Source organism: Zeugodacus cucurbitae, chromosome 2, assembly GCF_028554725.1.
Source record: "Zeugodacus cucurbitae isolate PBARC_wt_2022May chromosome 2, idZeuCucr1.2, whole genome shotgun sequence".
Taxonomy (NCBI): domain Eukaryota; kingdom Metazoa; phylum Arthropoda; class Insecta; order Diptera; family Tephritidae; genus Zeugodacus; species Zeugodacus cucurbitae.
The window spans coordinates 48657826-48678801 of NC_071667.1; the positions used below are offsets into that span (position 1 = coordinate 48657826).

The 20976-nt window shown below is 37.4% G+C and overlaps 2 long non-coding RNA genes across 2 annotated transcripts; both read right to left on the reverse strand.

Annotated features, from left to right (window-relative positions):
* Window positions 1-1384: 1384 nt before the first annotated feature.
* Window positions 1385-2642, reverse strand: LOC128919994 (uncharacterized). Its single transcript, XR_008470111.1, has 2 exons — window positions 2426-2642; window positions 1385-2345 (listed from the first exon to the last, which is right to left on the reverse strand). It is a non-coding gene; the product is annotated as an uncharacterized LOC128919994 (long non-coding RNA).
* Window positions 2643-16900: 14258 nt separating this feature from the next.
* On the reverse strand, window positions 16901-18449 carry LOC128919993 (uncharacterized). Its single transcript, XR_008470110.1, has 4 exons — window positions 18241-18449; window positions 18050-18175; window positions 17409-17974; window positions 16901-17318 (listed from the first exon to the last, which is right to left on the reverse strand). It is a non-coding gene; the product is annotated as an uncharacterized LOC128919993 (long non-coding RNA).
* Between the last annotated feature and the right edge of the window lie 2527 nt (window positions 18450-20976).

Genomic DNA, 20976 nt, shown 5'->3' on the forward strand with positions numbered 1-20976 from the left:
AGACTGATGTCCAGCATCGGAGTAATAATGAATGGTGAGCAGCAGAGTGATGTGAGATCATTTCCAATATACGCACTGTAACACTGGCACACTCTCATGTACATATGTATGAGTGTGGTTATTTGACACATTGACCAAAATCGAATAGTGTTGCATGCAACACAATTGCCGTTACGTTGCCAAACCCATGCGCATTACGACTTAAGGTTACAACAACGTGCACTTTTGTCGCAAGGAAATTCACAATTTCCAGCTGCTGCAATTGCAATTGCAACTGCCAATGCCTGAGTCCGGTGAGTGTGCGTTGCGTTGCGTTGAGTTTACTGTTCTTGTGCATACTTCCAAATCAGAGGTGCACAAATGCGATCCGGCGTCTGTTGACGCAGAAACTCTAACGCTTGCAGCAACTACATGTCGGTCTATCAATCTACCACTTATGTTAGCACACACACAGCCACGCACATCTATGCTTGTGTGTACAGACATTCGTGTAGGCGCGAAGGCATAAAACTTTGCTATCATCGGTTTATCGGTTGTCGTTGTATGCCCTTGGCCACAACCGCATTGATTGCCAGTTGCCAATTGTAGTTGTGTTGGGGTGTTCGATTTGTCGTTGCTTGTTGTTGTTGCGGTTCAGTTAAATTGCTTTTGGCGATTGTCAGTGCACTTTGCTCGTTGGCAGATGAGTTGTTATAGCGACACTTCTTGTACTCACTTGTGAAGTTAATTGCCAGTATAAGACAAAATTTTGATACTTGCGCTTCAGGGGCTTTAATATTCACATTTGGCTGGTGAGCTAATCAGTAGTGCGTTTCTGTAACTTTTCGTTATGCATAATAACGAACGATATATCGAATTCACTAGTATAACGAAGTGTAGTGTTTCTGTAAGTCTGGTGAAAAGCATTTTCGTTATTTCTTTCGTTATGATATTCGTTATTATATCATTAAAAAAATTGCAGTGATATTTTGCGCCAAAATAAAGATGAGCGAGGTAGCTGGAAAAATGTTGATGGTTTGTGTCGAGTTAAGATGACGTTGAGGCCGATCCGTTTGAAGAAAAGAGTTGTTTGTGTTTAAACGTTATAAATTCGTATATATTGAGTAAGTGTGTATTAACAATATGGGTTAATTGTTCTAAGTGTAATTAGTTATAATTTATTGTTAGTGTATCAAAATTTATATTGACCTGTGGTTTCTCTTTGTGATGTTTTGTGTTCTGTGTGAATTCCTCCTTCCTGAGTTGTGTTATGTTTAGACTCCTCTGTGTTGAATGTTTTCCTTCTTCTTTATTTATGTTGGATTGGGTTTTGTGTTTTTGGGAATTTCTCTTCTTTCACTTGAAGTATGTGTTTGAGTTTGCGTTTGGGTTTATGTTATTCTTAGTGATTTATTATGTTCGTGTTGTGCACTTGTTCACTCCTTGTTTTTCTCTATGTTGTTGTGTAAAGGGTGATCAGTGATAGGTGAAGTTGGGGCGGTTTATCTCCTCTGCATTACCTATCTATTACTTTTTGGAGAGCAATGCAGAGGAGTATTTGTTTGGACTAAACAGTTTGTTTATGTTTATATTGTTTATATTATTAACAGAAAAAAGTAAGAAGTGGAAAAGGTACCAAACAACAAAAACAAAAATTTCTAGATTTATTGAAAAATCATAGAAATGTTGATAACGGACAATTTGGTGGCCCAAACAGCGGCAAAGCTGCTAATGCTGTTTGGGCATTGAATGCATGCGGAGGAGCATGTAAAACCGTTGAGCAGTGGAAAAAGGTTCGTTCAGTATATTATATATAAACATATGCATGTATGTATATATATATATGGAATAAACCTGTAGATGAAAAAAATCTGTAAAAATATAAAGACATATGTACATACACAATATTTTTTATGTACCTATATAATGATTTTCTTACGTTTGTTTTATTTTGTTTTGTTCCTCTAAAGATGTTGGAAATTTAATGTATTTACACATTAATTTTCCTTCAATGATGTTTGTGACTTCTTTTACTGCACGACACACAACTGTCTTGCTTAATGAGCACACAAAATCTTGGCCAACGTCTCTCAAATATGATCCTGTCGCATAGTAATGAAGTGCTGCACTCATTCTTAATGATTTTGGGACAAACGCACGCCTTTCGCCACTTTTCATATGAGGACTTAGCTCTTGTAACAAGGCTATTGCGGGATCTTTTTTAAAACGGAATAGCTCTTCAAAGCGAGCTTCCGGCAAATGAAATGGGTCAGTTGTATCCCTCAGATGTCGCCAATGAACGCGTAACATATTCCGTTGGTCCTCCAATAAGGCAAATAATGCAGCAGCTATCATAATTTGATTCACTAAGAAATTATACCATTGATACTAAATTTATACATTCAAAATATATATATATAGTATATAAAATATTATTTGTACTTACGAATAAAAAAATAAGAGTAAACAAAACTTTTTTGCAGTAAACAAAACAAATATATTCGTGTACATTGACAGACGTTTATGCATTCATTTTAGTTATAGCACATTTTCTATATCATTGATAACGACTCACCACAACCATAACGAAAGGTGACTTTTCTGAGTTACAGAAACACTTCAAAAAAATTGTTCGTTATAAACCTTTCGTTACGCAAAAGTGATATTTCTTTCGATATTATAACGAAAAGTTACAGAAACGCACTACAGGAGTATTACAAGAGGAGTATTACAAGAGGAGTATTGATCTAACTTCACGGAAATTGTTTGCCGAACGAAAGTTTAAACATTCGAATTTGTTAAAAAGCATTATGAATGTGTTTGTTGTCACCGCTGCTGCTTCTCATTCAGATATGGAAATTACTTGTAATGATGATTCTTGACAATAGCAAGCAAATGTAATCCAGTTGAAAACACTTAGAACCCGGTTATCTCGCTTATTGTTTGAAGTTACCAATTTATAGTTTGCGGATAGCGTTGCCTCGCTATAAGCTAGCAGAAGATATTAACTGATTTCGTTAATTGTCGATACCACCTGAGTGAAGCTGCCTATAGACATGTTTTGTAAGCAAATAGCAGCAAAGTCGGCACTAGCACTGAGGAAATCTTCCCTACTAGTCACCTGTAATAATACCAGTATTCTAATATACTCAATATCACGAATTGTAAAGCATTAGAATTTAAATTAATCTCTCAGCTCTCAATATTGTCTTCCCCTCTAGAGAGAAGTAGGGTAGGGTGGAGGTGGACAAAAATACAGAGACACGTCGGATTCAAAGTAGAGAAACGAGTCGAGGTGGTGATTTAAAAAAAAAAATAGATACCAGACCACAGTAGTAATCAAAAACAGCCTTCTCGTTTTGACAAAGCTGGTGTTTACAACTAGTAATATATTTATGTTTACAGATCGCCAGGTTTGAAATCAAGTCTCTTAGGTTTGCATCGAAGATAGTGAAAGAATGTCTTGAGGTATTGGCAGGGCTAGCTTCCTATTTCACGAAAAGTATGGAATGGGTTCCAGGACAAAGTGTTAAACATATGTATACTACAGACAACTCTGAAGTAGATGAATTATACAGATTATACACAACCTTACTATTAGATTCCTATAAAGAAAATATATATGTATATACCTCTAGATATTTGTATATATTTAATCGATAAACATGTAATAAACCTGACTTGTTCTGACAAACGTGCGCTGAAGGCAGCATTTAGGCCTTACCTATCTATCTACGCATTAAGTGAGGATTACTGAAATTTTTGAGGAGATGTATAAAAAATATCTAATATAACTTTTGTCGACGAACTCTCGGAAAAAACTGATAGCGGGATCATATAAAATCTTACGTGTTTAGTAAGACTTTAAACTAGAACATGGGCAACCGAAAAATATGAAAATTGTACTTTAGGTAAAGGTTATTAGAAAATAAAAATTGACAAAAATATTTCGTCAATTTTTTTTGTAATTGTAATAACTGCAAACAGCTCGAAGACCATTTTTCACAGCGTAGAATGAGGTGAGAATCTACAATAGGAACGATAGTACTGTGAAAACAGTTGATCGTAGTCGTATTTCTTTCTTTCTATCTTAAACATAATTTAACATAATTCTTATACGAAGCAATCCTTGACTGATGAGAAAATCTCCTCTTCGTTAGGTATCATTTTACATGCAAATTTTAGCTCCAGCTTTCCAGCTTTTAAAGAATAAAAGCATTTAAAGCATTCAGCGTGTGTTAAAAGCACCAGATTATACCTTTTTGTTTTACTGAGAATTTTTATTAAAGCTAATGGGCGCATTATGAAATAAATATATGCATATAACCTATAAATATATAGACACGTACGTGAAACGTTGTGTCAAAGGTGAAGAAGCGACTAAAATAGAGCTGCTTCAGGGCCTTAGCTACATGGTATAAAGTGCCTCTGCGGCTTGAGAAGTCTAGAATTCACAAGAAATGCATAAAGGTACCTATAAACTATACATGCAACATTATCCAAGATGGCGTATGTATTAGTTGCAACTGCGCGTTTAGAAGTGAGAGGGGAGGAACGGCAACAGCAACAACTCATATGGACACGCAGCTGTGCAAAGCTTGTTGCTCGTTTCGTCGATGGCTCGTGCCTAGTAGGAGTGATACTGCAAACGGGAGGTGTGCTGGGTGTTGAGCTGTGCTGAGCAAGGCCACATGCAATGCTCACGACGTGTGCCATTGCCACAGATGATGCACAAACGACTGTTGCTGTTGCTGCCATCTTTTGTTGCATGCTGTTGTCGCTGTGCGTTGTCGCATGCTTCTATGCACGCTTTGTGCTTTGCCAAGCATTCGCAATATCCTGACAAATTTCTAACGTTAAGCGACGCCATAAATCACAGCGGTAATGCAAAGCATAAAGGTCGGTAGGAGGGGCGAGGCGTGGAGAGTTGGTGCTCGCTTGTGCGGCATGCAATGGTGATCAGCTGTGAGATAAGTGTGCAGCCACGCGTGACTCAAACACATTTGGAGCATTTACTGCACTTTTTAGGTTATGCACACATACGCAAGTGCATGTGTTTGTGTGCGAATGCGTGTGACTTCTGTCATCTTTCATGCTCTTTTTCGCAGTTTTCCTTGAGAACGGCACACATCCGGCGCATTGTTAGTCATTTGCTCACTTCCTTTGCTTGCCAAGGTTCTATCTCACAGCCTGTTTATTTTTCCATTCTTGTGCAACACGTAACATGTTGCATGCATTAAGTATTTATGAGCAGGGTGTACATTTATGCTTCGCTACTTTACGCGTTACGCTTCTGGTACTGTTTTGACCGAGCGACATCTGCATTTTCTCGCTAAGATATTTTTTGTTTCTGCGCTTTTGTGAACAATGACTCAAGGACCTTAATGTCGAATTGTAGGCATCACCTTTACGTTGAATGAGAGCGCTTTTTTCTTAAAATTTTCACTCATCTCACATAACTGACCTCTTTTTATAGGGAATATCAAGTTATAGTTAGTTAGTTTGCAAGACAGATTGCAAATAGAGTATACTAGTTTTTTCACATAACGGTTTTTGAAAGTCTTCGTTTAAGAAAACGTGTTAGATATAGAGTTACGAGGGCTGCTATATATATTTCTGGCCTAGGCAACACTTAGTGTTGCCAGGTGCAATCTGACATTTCCATTGGACAGTTTGGAGTTTGACATTTTTTAGCATAACATCACTCAGAACGTTTTGTCATTTAATCGTGAATTGTTTTATTTACAGGGAATTAAAAAATTCATCTCGGCCAAAAAATGGAATTTACTCGTGAACATTTTCGTGCGATCATTTTTCACAACTTTCGACGTGGATTATCGCGACAAGAGTGCATCGATGAACTAAAATCTTTGTATGGCTATGAAGCACCATCCTATAGCACTGTGAAAAACTGGTACAACGAATTCAATCGCTCGCTCAAAGACGAATTCCGTGAAGGTCGTCCAAAAACAGCCGTTGTGCCGGAAGACATCGATGCCGTACGTGAACTGATAATGCAAGACCGTCATGTAACATACCTTCAGATAGAGGCATGCCTATGCATTTCTCCCACCAGCATACATTCGATATTGCATGAACACCTGGCCGTAAAAAAGGTTTGTTCTCGTTGGATCCCGCACAATTTGACAATCGCTCAAAAAAAGGCTCAAAATAAGTGCTTCGAAAATCGGTTTGAGCGCATGCAAAAGTGTATAAATTTTGATGGAGAATATTTTGAAAACCAATAAAACCATTTTCGTTGATAAATATTCCTATTTTCATTATTAGGCCAGAAATATATATAGCAGCCTCATATATATGTATACCAAATTATTATTAAAAATAAGTAAGGAAAGACTAAGTTCGGGTGCAACCGAACATTTTATACTCTCGCAATTTATTGAAGAAACTTACAAACATACAAAATTTACACATAAATTCGGCATAAAGTTTAATGAATAACGAAAATCGTAATATATACTATATGAGGGCTGAGGTAATTCTTTCATTTTCACCAGCTGGGTACACTATATCCAAGACTATACGCTCATTTAATTTTACTAAGATATCTTACATATTAACCAATACATATATGCGGAATAAAGCCCACCGTATTTTTGCAAAACCTATAATTAGGTAAATGGAGATGTTATGACCCGATTTTAATAATTTTTGGAACAGAGACACGCTATTAGAAGAAAAAAATTTCCTCTGAATTACATTAAATTATCTAAGATATTTGCAGATATTTTCGGTTAAAATTTAATCTTAGGCGCTGAGTTCAACATGTTCGATATCTGGGGCCTTGAAAAGTTATTGTTCGCTTTCGACAATTTTTTCACAAGTGAAGTCAGAGATGATATGTACTATTTGTGTAAAGTTTTATTCCACTATCTTCATTGGTTCCTTATGTATACATGATAAAATGAAGGAATCAGATGGAATTCAAATTTGAGTTATAAGGAAAGTAGTCGTGGTTGTAAACCGATTTCGCCCATTTTTTATCCGTGTTATCAGGGTGTCAAGAAAATATTATATACCGAATTTCATTGGAATCTGTCGAGAAGTTCCTGCGATATGGTTTTTGACATATAAGTGAGCGATGCCACGCCCATTTTTCATTTTGTAAAAAAATCTTAGTGCTCTGTGTAGAAAAGCGCACACGTCAACAAACACAAGGAAGGTTCGCCATCGAGAAGCTGCAATCACAACCGACAGCCGAACGATTTTCTACTCGACTTGCACTCCTGCTCTCTGAGAGCACTCATCAGCATCTCGGTATAAGGGGGCTGTGGGACGGCATATCAAACTCCTTACGTACAGCTGCAACCGAAACAATTGGTTTTCGGAAAAGCCAAAAAAACAGCTGGTATGATGAGGATCGTCGTCTCGCAGTGGAGAGAAAACAGACTGCCTACCTCGCAATGTTGTGATCGATCGCAACACGAGCGGGATGGGAAAGATACCGACAGCTGAAGAGGGAAGCGAGACGCATTTGCAGACAAAAAAAGAAAGAGGCCGAAATGCGTGAGTATGAAAAGCTTGACAAGCTGGCCGACAGGGGTAATGTTTGAAAATTTTACGAAAAGATCCGGCGACTAACTGAAGGTTTCAAGACCGGAGCACACTCCTGTAGGACCCCCAGAGGTGATCTAGTTATTGATGACCAGAGTATACTGAGTTTGTGGAGGGAACACTTCTCCAACCTGCTGAATGGCAGTGAAAGAACAACACCAGGAGATGGCGAACCCGATTCCCCAATCGACGACGATGGAGCAGATGTTCCATTGCCTGACCGTGAAGAAATTCGAATAGCAATTACCCGCTTGAAGAACAATAAGGCGGGGGGGGGGGCGATGGATTACCGGCCGAGCTATTCAAATACGGCGGCGAAGAGCTGATAAGGTGCTTGCATCAGCTTCTTTGCAGAATATGGTCAGCAGAAAGCATGCCTGACGATTGGAATCTCAGTGTACTCTGCCCAATACACAAAAAGGGAGACCCCACAATTTGCGCCAATTACCGTGGGATAAGCCTCCTCAACATCGCGTATAAGGTTCTGTCGAGCGTATTGTGTGAAAGACTAAAGCCCACCGTCAACAAACTGATTGGACCTTATCAGTGTGGCTTTAGACCTGGAAAATCAACAACAGACCAGATATTCACCATGCGCCAAATTTTGGAGAAGACCCGTGAAAATAGGATCGACACACACCACCTTTTTGTCGATTTTAAAGCTGCTTTCGACAGCACGAAAAGGAGTTGCCTTTACGCCGCGATGTCTGAATTTGGTATCCCCGCAAAACTAATACGGATGTGTAAGCTGACGTTGAGCAACACCAAAACCTCCGTCAGGATCGGGAAGGACCTCTCCGAGCCGTTCGATACCAGACGAGGTTTCAGACAAGGTGACTCACTATCGTGCGACTTCTTTAACTTGATGCTGGAAAAAATTATAAGAGCTGCAGAGCTAAATAGAGAAGGTACAATCTTCTACAAGAGTGTACAGCTACTGGCGTACGCCGATGATATCGATATCATTGGAAACAATACCCGCGCCGTTAGTTCTGCTTTTTCCAGACTGGATAAGGAAGCGAAGCGTATCGGTCTGGTGGTGAACGAGGACAAGACGAAATATCTCCTGTCATCAAACAAACAGTCAGCGCATTCGCGTCTTGGCTCCCACGTGACTGTTGACAGTCATAACTTTGAAGTTGTAGATAATTTCGTCTACCTGGGCATTAACAGCAATAACAATGTCAGCCTGGAAATCCAAAGCAGAATCACTCTTGCCAACAGGTGCTACTATGGACTAAGTAGGCAATTGAAAAGTAAAGTCCTCTCTCGACGAACAAAAACCAAACTCTACAAGTCTCTCATAATTCCCGTCCTACTTTACGGAGCAGAAGCGCGGACGATGTCAACATCCGATGAGACGGCACTAGGAGTTTTCGAGAGAAAGGTTTTGCGGAAGATTTATGGTCCCTTAAACATTGGCAACGGCGAATACCGCAGACGATGGAACGATGAGCTGTATGTGTTATTCGACGACATAAACATAGTCCAGCGAATAAAAAAACAGCGGTTACGCTGGCTAGGTCATGTTGTTCGAATGGATGAAAGCGCTCCAGCTCTGAAAATATTCGATGCAGTACCCGCTGGTGGAAGCCGAGGAAGAGGGAGACCTCCACTCCGATGGAAGGACCAGGTGGAGAGGGACCTGGCTTCGCTTGGTATAACCAATTGGCGCCAAACTGCCAGAATTAGGGATACGTGGCGCGCTGTTTTGGATTCGGCTATAACCGCGTAAGCGGTGTCTACGCCAGTCAAGAAGAAGAAGAAGAAGAAGAAGAAAAAAATCTTAGTGTAGCTTCCTTCTATTATTATTTCTGTGAAATTTAGTGTTTCTTTCGTTTTTCGTTAGTGAGTTAACCCACTTTTAGTAATTTTCAACCTAGCATTTGTATGGGAGGTGGGCGTGGTTATTATCCGATTTCAACTATTTTCATGGTGTGTGGTGGGCTACGTAAGAATCGATTGCAGAAAATTTATTCCAAATTTTATTTCCATAGCTTTATTTATGGCTTAGTTATGACACTTTATGTGTTTTTGGTTTTCGCCATTTTGTGGGCGTGGCAGTGGACCGATTTTGCCCATTTTCGAAAGCAACCCTCTCATGGTCCCAAGGAACATGTGTTCCAAGTTTCATTAATATATCTCAATTTTTACTCAAGTTATCGCTTGCACGGACGGACGGACGGACATACATCCGGATTTCAACTCCTCTCGTCATCCTGATCATGTATATATATATAACCCCATATCTAACTCTTTTATTTCTTGGTGACACAAACAACCGTTATGTGAACAAAACTATAATACTCTGTGCAACAGGTTGCGAGAGTATAAAAATAAAGACTAATGTGTAAAATCAGTTAATTTCTTCGCCTCAATTCCGGTTGTCTTTACATATAGTATTATGTGGGGGTGATAGACGGAAAAAATGTCTCCTGTGTTTTAGACGTGCGTACGCTCTGAGGATCAATCATTGACTCGGACCACAATCTGGAAGCAGCGAAGATACGAACTTGTCTTGCCAAAAAACGAGCTGCTGAGAATTGTCGTTTCGCAGTGGAGATAAAGCAGACTGCACGCCACGACCAGAACGCGTGCGGGGTGGATTATATATCGGGACGCATTTGCAGACGTAAAAAGAGACCGAAATGCGTGAGTTTGAATAGCTTGAAAGGAAGGCCGCCTTGGGTAATGCTCGAAAGTTTTATGAAAAGATGAGGCTATATACAACTGCTTTATGGTGCTAAAGCGTGGACGATGTCAACATCCGATGAAACGACACTAGCAGTTTTCGAGAGTTTTGCGCAAGGCTTATGTCCCTCTGGTGGAGTCGAGGAAGACCTCCACTTCGAGGTAGAAAGCGAACTGGTTTTAATTTTAGTGAATAAATATTGTAAATAATTTGGATATAATGTGTTATGGCGCCGAAATTGAGTGAAGTCGATCCAGTAATTACACCAACTACAATGATTTTCGTAATTTTAGTAGGCTTTTATTTATTTATTATTAATCATACAGTTAATGTTGACACCTAATCTAAATTTCAAACACTATTGAAAGCATTCATTATAATTATTTACAGTTCGACTTGGGTTTATATGAGTATAAGGAAGTTAATTAATATTAAATTTTTTTTATATTTGTTTTTTTTTTTCTAATCAACTCCCATAAGTAGCTAATTTATGTATAACAGGTCGCAAGCATTTTTTGTAAATTTTATCATTTTTCTAAAACGTATTAATTCCAAAATGAAGTCTTCCGAGATGTCGGAGAGAATTTAACAGTCCATTTTATGCATGTGTGCATATGGATGTCATAATTTTATTGGCTATGAGCAGTGGGCCATGACGGCATATCAGTTGTTCAAAAACAAAAAAAAAAAAAAAATCAGCCTCCTGACTTGCGTTTTCGCCTTTATCAATGGAAATATGGCGTATTTACTATTTGCTGGTGTCCGTAAGCTTAAGCAATCACAAAACTACCTATGGTGATTATACTGTGAGTAAACGGCATTGGCTATGGTTCTTTAATACTTAAAAAAAGCATATGTTTAACTAATTTTCTAAGCGTGTATATAACTATAACATGTATATGTTTGTATCTTTAAATAGGCATATCAGAAAATAGTGTAAAACAGACAATTCTACACCGCATACTTAAAAGCTAATCGCAAGCTTTATAATAGTTGGAAACTGCAATAAGCAGTTGAAGTGCCTGATATTATTCTTACATTGGCACTGAAAGCAGCTAATTAAAACACAGCAATATTATTACCAACACTGTCATTATGCTGCAGAGGCATGTGAGTGAGTTTAAAATATATGTACATATGTATGTAGGAAAAGAGTTTGCCTCTGTGCTTCGGTGCTTATTTTAATTAAACAGAAATAGTGGTTATAAAATTCTTTAGAGCGTGTCACATGCGATAATCAGCAGATAGCGGGCAAAGTGCTTGCCTCTTCCATGTAAGTTATATTGATGTATATTACGGGTGTCTCATGTGAGTGGGCATAGCTTTGGCTTAATCAAATTATTTTTAATAAATTTGTGTACGAGTGTGCGTAGGTTTGCTTACAAAATGCCTATTTACGCCCGCTGAACCGTTTGGTATTTTAATAACACATCTATTTTGATATCTCAGATCAAATGAAAAGGTGGCTGCTGTGCTCTACCGTGGTAGGGAGTGCTTCTAACGTGCCTTAAGTCAAACGAAGCTAAGTTTCAGGTTCAAAGCAACAATTTGCTACAAGTAAGCTGGTATTTATAAAGCTTTACAAGTTACGCTAATTAATTAAATATAGCTCATACTGACACAGCGTTTCATGCAAGCGTAGCAAAAAGAAAGCACATAAAAGGATGCTGACATAGAAGACACACAAACACTGATTAGCTGAGTGCGCATATATTTACCAACAAACACACACACAAACAGCACCGCTGAACTGCTGCCACCAGATGCTTGGCACTTAATTTAATCAACATTCACATTTGCAATTAAAAAGTTCGGGGCTACTTACAACTTTTTATGACAAAATAAGACACAATAGACATTTGGCAGCATTAATATTAATAATCGAGCGCTGTAAAAAGTTTGTGAACACAAAACAAAAAGAAATGTGTATTCCTCAAAAATGCAGCTAATTAAATTTGGAAGTTCAAAAAAAAAACAACAAAAGCAACAAAAATAAGTATTTCATTTATACATTTAAAATTGTGTCTTTCGTTTTGCCTGCGGACTTTTGTCTGGACACAAATGATTACTGTTACTCATTACTCACATGTCCTTTTTATTGCTGTGATCATCAATGTTGTTGCTGTTGTTGTTATGCGACAGCTGTGCGTTGCGAAAAACCAAAACCATGTTTAATTGCAATTAACCAAATGTTACTCATACGCCGGGGAGTACATGTGTTTGTGTGCACGTGGTTCGGCTGTTGGCTGTTCGTTTGTATTCACGCACTCCGGTGTAAGTGAAAATTAATGACTGTTTCAAAGCATCACAATCTAATTTAGTTATTTATTTGTAAGTATTGTTTGTACATATATTTACTTGTTGCATTTTGTATAATTATCCAAAAATACAAATGTAGTTAAATGTGTAATTATTATGTTGCATGCATACCTATCAGAATCTTGGCTTTTGAGGTTACGGTGGTTCAAGATTTCGCTGCGTATATTAAATATATGCCATTACTATATTATTTTTAGTTCCTTGAATCTTTTATTAATTTATTAGTTAAATTTAAGAATTTTATTTCTAAAGTATGTATTTATTTTCTCTTAAGAACTTAAATATTTTAATCTAGCTTCTTCGTGTAGAGAAGCACTCTTTTAATTAGTTTTTTCTATTTTTATTTTCTTTCCTCTCATCTGTAGTCTTATAAACACATTATTCACTATTATTTACACTAAATATCCAGAGAAATTTACATTGTATATTAGCCTATGATCGAGTCCATATTAACATCACATGACATACACCTCTTTTTTCTCATTTTAATTATTTGAAATTTGAATTTTTTATATTTACATTCCTCTGTATTGCAATAACCGAAATGTTCGTTAAGTGGTAATCGGGGCTCCAGGTAGCTGCCAATGCATTCTCTGTTATTTTAGAATATTTTTAGATCCTTTACGAAATCAGAAGTATACATATTTTCAAAGGCCCTGCAGCTATCCCCGGAAGTCTTGAATGAGGAGCCGCGTTCCTCGCGTACTACTATATCATATAGGTAAAAGGATGGTCAAGCTCCAATGACCACTGGTAGACCTCGTGCATATAGCTGTGCTCTCTCTCTCTCTAGGTTTTAGGAGAAACCCGATCTCGTTATACTCTCGCAACAAAGTTGTTGAAGAGAGTATTATAGTTTTGTTCACATAACGGTTGGTCCTGAAACTAAACGAGTTAGATATCTATACTAATATTATAAAGAGGAAAGGTTTGTTTTTTGTTTGTTTGTCTCGAATAGGCTCCGAAACTACTGAACCGATTTGAAAAATTCTTTCACCGTTGGAAAGCTATACTATCCCTGAGTGACATGGGCTATATTTAGTTTAAAAAAAATAGGGTTCCTTACCAAAACTCCGATAATGTAAAAAAAAATACCAAAAAACTTTCTTTAATCGCGAATGCAGCGAAAACGATTGAAGATATAACAAAGTGATGTACTGCAATTTTGTAGAACTTATCATTATCTACAAAAAAGACATCATATCTCTAGCTATTATAGTTCTGTCACAATAAGCGATTTTCTTTAAACAAATTAATTAAAATACTACTACTTGAAAAGGCCCTTTATTTGTACCTTAGTATTAATCCTTATCGAAATAAATGACTTATTATTTAAGATCTCTTCAAAACCTTTATATAACTTTTTGAATTATTAGATTCTGACATTCCATTCAAAAGATATAACGGGTTAAAAATTTTGGAAAACCCCTCGGCGGCTAACTATGCTTTGTAGAGTTGTAGGCGTCACTCGGGCACGGAGGTCCGGGAGGGGGGTTAAGATCACTCGCGCGATCGATTCCCTACTGAATGGTACTGTGCGGAATTAAAAAAAATTGTCACTTGATAATATCTTCTATAATATAAAAATGAATCGCAAAATGTGTTGCTAAGCGCATAACTCGAGAACCGCTGAACCGATTTCGCAAATTCTTTGTTTAGAATGATTTTAGAGGTACCGGGATGGTTCTTACGGAAAGAAAAAAACTGCTTGAAAAAGTCTTAAATCCACAATTTTCTAATCACCCATACAAACAATTTGTGTCGTTAGTCTCGAAAAAAGTCGAGAAGAGCCAAACCGTTCTGGGTAATTTTAGTTTTGAAACATTTATGGAAAGATTAGAAAGTAAGTATATATCGAAAATTGTGGGGAAGATAACAAGAAGAGGATTTTATTTGAATTGACAACAAAATTATAAAAAAAAAAAATAATTTCATTTTCAAAGTTGTCATTGTTGCTTTGTTAAAATATTTTTATCATTGTTCAATTGTATAAGGCTGTGTCGATAGCCCAAAACAATTTGTAACAAGTAGGGAAAGGCAACCGAACATTTTATACTCTCGCAATTTATTGATGTAATTTTATTACACACAATTTGAAATAAAGTCCAATAGAATAACGAAAATCAGCATATATAGTACATGAGGGTTGAGGTAATTCCTGAACCGATTTCACTAATTTTCAACGCCCAGTTATAATGGGAATAGGGGCAACTTGGCACCTGTTAGTAGGCAGACAAACGGCAATTCGGCCTTGAAATTACTCCTAAATTGCAAATCAACGAAACACCAGTCTGCAAAATAACCAAAAAAAGAGCTGTAAAGAAGATTTGCCAGATATTCAAGTCGCTGGAGGTGCTGCACAGGACTTTAAAAGATTTACGCGACAACGAAAATATTTTTGGTGAAGCCATGATTCTGTTGGCAGGTGATTTTCGCCAGACTATTCCTGGATCAACTGTTGCTGACGAACTAATCACATTCCTAAAATCATCTAATTTGTGGCGACACATAAAGAATCGCCAATTAACAAATAACATACGAGTGTTTTTCCAACAATATCATACTGCGAATGTAGAAATAGTTGAAAATGGTAGCGGCGCAGTTGACACCTCGATGGATTAATAACATTTTTAACGGGTTTCTGTCACTTCATGGCCTCGAAATAGGAGCTTATTCATCGTGTTTTTACTGACATGAAACCATAATATAATAAACATAAATGGCTGATTGAATGACCTATATTGGTGGTAAAAAAGCAAGGATCTCTTTGATCTTAATGCGACAATTCAGAATTTCGTTAAAGGAGAGTTGACACAGCTACAAACCAGGATCCCACAGACTATTTTAAATTGCTGGACTATCCCCACTCACTTGCAATTAAAAGTAGTGTGAGTTAACATCATGCCGCGTAACATAAATCAACATCAAACTTTGCAAAAGAACAAGACTGGCTGGCTGTGAAGAAGGCAATCAATATCGGCACCAAATCCAAGATTAAGCCAACTATGAAATTTGGTCATTTGTTACTTTCTCTAATATACGATTAAAAAAATCAAAGTTTTACAAATTATGATGATTTACGCTTAACACAGATCTACAATAATGTCAATCAATCATTTTAAAATTTATCGGCTATAACGTTTTCGTCTTTATGCGTAAGAATTTTTTCTCTGCATTGAAAGATTTACTAATTTAATGTATATCTTAGCCACAAAAACGTGTGGCCGGGTCTGCTAGTAGGGTTATAAATATCAACGCCCACAAAATGGCAATAAACGAAAACATACAAAGATCTATAACAAAGAAGATATTGAAGTAAAATTTGGTACAAGGAATCGCACTGGGAAGGGATGTAGTGGATGTAATTTTTTTGTGGAAGTGGGCGTGGTCCCGCCCCCTATTACGTTTTTTGTACATATCTCGTAAACTACTAAAGCTATATCAAGGAAACTTTCTAGAGTCGTTTCTTTCTGGTACTACCTTATACAGTCTAAAAATGGAGGAAAACGGATTATAATCACGCCCACCTCCCCAAATGTTAGGTTGAAAATTACTAAAAGTGCGTTAACTCACTAACGAAAAATATCAGAAACACTAAATTTCACAGAAGAAATAGCAGAAGGAAGCTGCACTCACATTTTTTCTTCGGTTACACCCGAGCTTAGCCTTTCCTTACTTGTTTTTAATACCTATCTTTCAAATCGTTCAAATTGTTTCCTGTTCTCCTTAAAGCCCTTTTTTTCCTCATAACATTCGGAAATGCAAAATGTATACTAAGATAGTAAGTGATTTCAAAAGTTTATATTAAATCGGCAAATACAAACAGACCACCGAAATGCGCTAAATGTATTGATTGTGTTTAATATGTAAACATCAAATTCTTGCCGTATTCATTTGCAATCAATTAATAGTCCGACACTTTATATATCATTAATGCAGACACATTATTTGCAAATAAATTACCACAACATAACACCTACACGGTGTTAGGCCCCTCACTGTTCTCGCCCGCTCGACGGCCCAAGAGTTGTGGTGCGTGTTTTCGACTTAATGTGTAATTTGTATTTACCCTTGAGCAAATTTAACGCCATCAGAAGGATTAAACCACACACTTTGGCGCTCATACAAACACACACACACAGCCACACTCAAATGTGGCCACAAATATAACTGTAAATACTCAGTTCTTCTTATTTAATGTACTGAAGCTGGAGCTGATGTTATCTCGGCTCGAAATCTCTTTGGAAATCGACACCAATTTTCCAATCGAGAATTTGTTTTGCGTATCTCATTCATTTATTTATTGTCAAAATATGTACTAGTGCATGCGTGTGTCCTTGTGCTAATGTGTAGACACTTCAACACTTGCAGACCCACAGATAGTTTCGTTGCGTTAATGCCAACAAAACGGAAAAAAAACCGAATGAAAACACATTAGAGTCAATGACATGACAGGGGAGTAAGCGAGTTAGCGTAATATACGATTTCGGCGTTGCGCTTGGATTGCCGGGCTGTGGGCTGGGTTGGCTCGCTCGCTTGTCCGGCTCAACGATTGACCTTTGCAACGATTAATCAGCTTCAGTCACAGTCTCGCCGGACTATTTCGGCCGCTTTTTGCAACATCAACATTGCTCGCTTTCCGTCAACACACATCATTCGCTCGGTGTTGACTGGTCACTTACCCATGGATATTCCATAGTAATTGGTGCAGAGCCCAGAAAAAATGAAATGATATTTGCGGCTTATTGAGACCCTGTAAGAATGGGATGATTTTACTGCAACATTTTGTAGTGGTTATTTACTCTATATCAGAGTTAATAAACATATCATGGAGTTACTGGACCTGGCAATTATATTCGTTTTAGACTAACTCATTTGAAAGGCGGGGATTCCAACAAAAGTGTCTCGATGTCTCAATCTCTTCTTCTTGCTTGCAGCTTTTGCAATTTGCATTCGTCAGGAAATTTAGCCTCACGGCATGCAGCCCAATCAAACTCGGTGCTTCTACTGCGATCCACTTTGGCCAGAATGATCTCGTAGTCCCACAGGTACTTGGTGTTGTCCAACGCCTACCGTATTCATTCAACGACCACTGATCCAACGTAGAGGGGCACTAGGATATGGACACCAGTTTGTTCCCAACCTGATGAGATTGCAGTTTGGGTGCCCTTACACTCAAGCTCATCGGCTTTGAAGTCCACAGCGATGCAGCTATGATCTGGGACCTAAACGATTTTTATATGACAGTAGCTAGAAGCTATTGATAGAGATGCTAAGAACTCCTTGTGTAGTTTTGAGCGAATTTATGGCCAGGATTGCTGCTCTACTATCCAAGTGAATGCTTACCTCCCTGACAGAGGTAGCCCTTCTGAGTAATGTAACTCTTTCTAAATTTATGTATCTCATCTGCTAAATATTAAAAAATATGTCAAAACAAGAAAACTTTATTCGAATTGAACTTTATAATATTATATCTTTATATACATATATAAATCTTCTGTACGTGTGTTAGTCATTGAACTCCTCCTAAACGGCTGGACCGATTTTGATAAAATTTTTTGTGTGTATTCCAGGGGGTTTGAGGATGGTTTAGATTCACAATACGATCAACTAGATTTAGTTTTTTTAGTTATATTATTTATTTAAAAATTGTTGATGATATTAGCACAACTTACATAGGATCCGGCAGACTGCGCTGTAGTCGTTGTCAAATATTCATGTCTTGAAATCTTCGTGGAAGACGAGGAAAGAGTTAGAAAATATGTAAATATGGAAAAATTGCGATGAAAATAATAATATGAAAATTTTATTTGAACTGACAACAAAATTAAAAAAAAAAAAGAAAACAAAAAAGAATTTTATTTTGAAGGTTGTCATTGTTCAATTGTATACGGTTGCGTCGATAGCACAAAACAATTTGTAACAAATAAGAAAAGGCTAAGTTCGGATGCAACCGAATATTTTATACTCTCGCAATTTATTGCTATATTTTTATTTAGGTAACACATAGGCATAAAGTCCAATAGAAAATCATCATATATATCGCGACGCAGATGGGTGATTTTGGAGTTAAACACGCATATTGATTGTAAGGCTTAATTTAATGACATGTCGCCATCTCAGCGGAGAATTCAATATTGACATTTTGATTGATTATTCTAATACGATGCAATATATCCTCACTCATTTAAAGTACCGCATGGCCCATGAATCGTGTTCGTAGTCACAACTGCTTCTTCAATCGCAATTTGATATTTTTGCAAAAATACTCTGAACAATTGCTAAACATTGGTAATGGTGAAATTCAATTGTATAGAGATACGCAATATATACAAATTCCAGAAAACTTTTGCAATATGGTGGCTACCAAAGATGAGTTAATGCAAAGTATTTTTCCACAGATACAATATAATTATACAGACCATACAGGGCTACGTGAGCGAGCTATTTTAACTGCGAAAAATGAAGATGTCGACACGATCAATTTCAAAATACAGCGGTCACTGCCTGGTAATGAATTTACATTTAAATCAATTGACACTGTTGTTGATCCAGATGAAGTTGTCAACTATCCTGTAGAATTTTTGAATTCACGGGATTTACCTGGAACTAGATTTAGAAAATCCGTGCTTTTCTCACGGCCAATTATACGTTACGTGCTCGAGGGTAGGAAAACCATCGAATTTATTTATTTATACCTCTCAAGGATTAACCAAAAATAGTGTACATCCGATGGCATTACGATAATTTCAGTATTTGTAGATAATTAACTCTTAGAATAAATACCCGTTATAAAATAGTTTGAAATCCAACTTTTTCACCAAACGACTTTATTGGTTATTTTGTAATAAATATATATGAATGACGTTAGGTATTGTAATAAGTTTCGAATAAAAATTTTCATCATAACGGTCTAATAATGGTTACAGCTAATTTACAAAAGTTTACGTCTGTCGGGTTTGCTAGTTATTTATAAAAATTCATCATTCAATATATCGGACGACAAAGACTGGAGGGATGGAAGTTTTCATATTAAAATAATTATGCTACAGCGAATTAGATTCATTTTTGTACCAAAATAAAATAAAGCCTTGTTTTTGATATTTGATAGGCATTAGCCAATGGTTTTGGATGATCTCGAAGTGTAGTTATTAATATATTTCTTTCTGTTGTCCTCTACTTCTTTCATTACCTTAGGAATACGAATTCTTTATGCATTATTGATTTGGACCTCTATATTGTATCAATCAATGTTTCTGAATGCCTTATGCGATCTATTGATACCTTGCCTAGATTATGAATGAAAACATTTCCAAGTTAGTAACTGGTACCATATACCAAAAATTGGTACTTCTTCTCAGAAACATACTTATTACAATTTTCATTATATACTTGAACCCTAAGAGCTTACACAGCTTTAATTCCAAAAGTCTTTCCTAGTGGCCTCTTCACACATTCATTGTGGACTTCAGACTATCTTCGTTGTCTCTCCAACCAAATCACGCACAGTTGCAACGAAGTAATTTGTTTTTGGGCCTTACAATGCGCACAAACGCACATGCGATTACATGCTCATTTTTGGCTCCTCCAACGAGCACTGAAGCTTAGTATTAAGTTTCGTACGGTGAATGGCGGGTGCTTCAACGCCTTCGCTGCGGTCCACTGAAGGATTAATGATCATCAATTCGACCGCAAAATAAATCCAAAGGCAAACAAGCGATTGCGGCATGCTACCGAATCGATGGGCAATGAAAATAACAATTTTTATAGCCAGACCGAGTATTTGGTTAGATGGATTGACGAAGTACAAACGCAGCGCTATGAAAATATACCCTTCTGAGAGTGTGTGTGTGTGTGTGTTTGCTAGGGAGTGTCTGAGTATTTGCACACACCAACATTTATTTGACCAATTGACCGTTTATTTTTTGCGGTATCGCCGGTTTGTTTGCCAACCACTATAATCGCTTACTCGTTATCATATCCTATTCGATTTTCACTTCTGACATTCGTACAAGTTCGCTTAACCCCCTTCAAGGGGCGGCAGAAGCATTTTGAGGGAAATAAAAAAGGAAGTAACGGCGAAAGGCAGGAAATGCCGAAATGAAATACTGAATCTAGACATTTGATGGCAGAGCTGATTTGGTAGTGGATAGCTGTGTTCATACATATGTGTAAGCGTGAGCTGCTACTCACATGTCTATCGCGGGATTTGGTCTGCCTAAATACTTATATTGTCTATCTCTGGATATACACACGGCTACTTAAGATAACAAACATATGTGTGTGCGCGTATTACTGTTTATTTGGTGAAAAAGGATTCATTTCAGCTTCCACCATGAAGAAGGCTCGCCAACAGCGCAGAGAATGTGTAGAATGTAGTGCAAATGGCATGCAAACAAACACAAAATGAG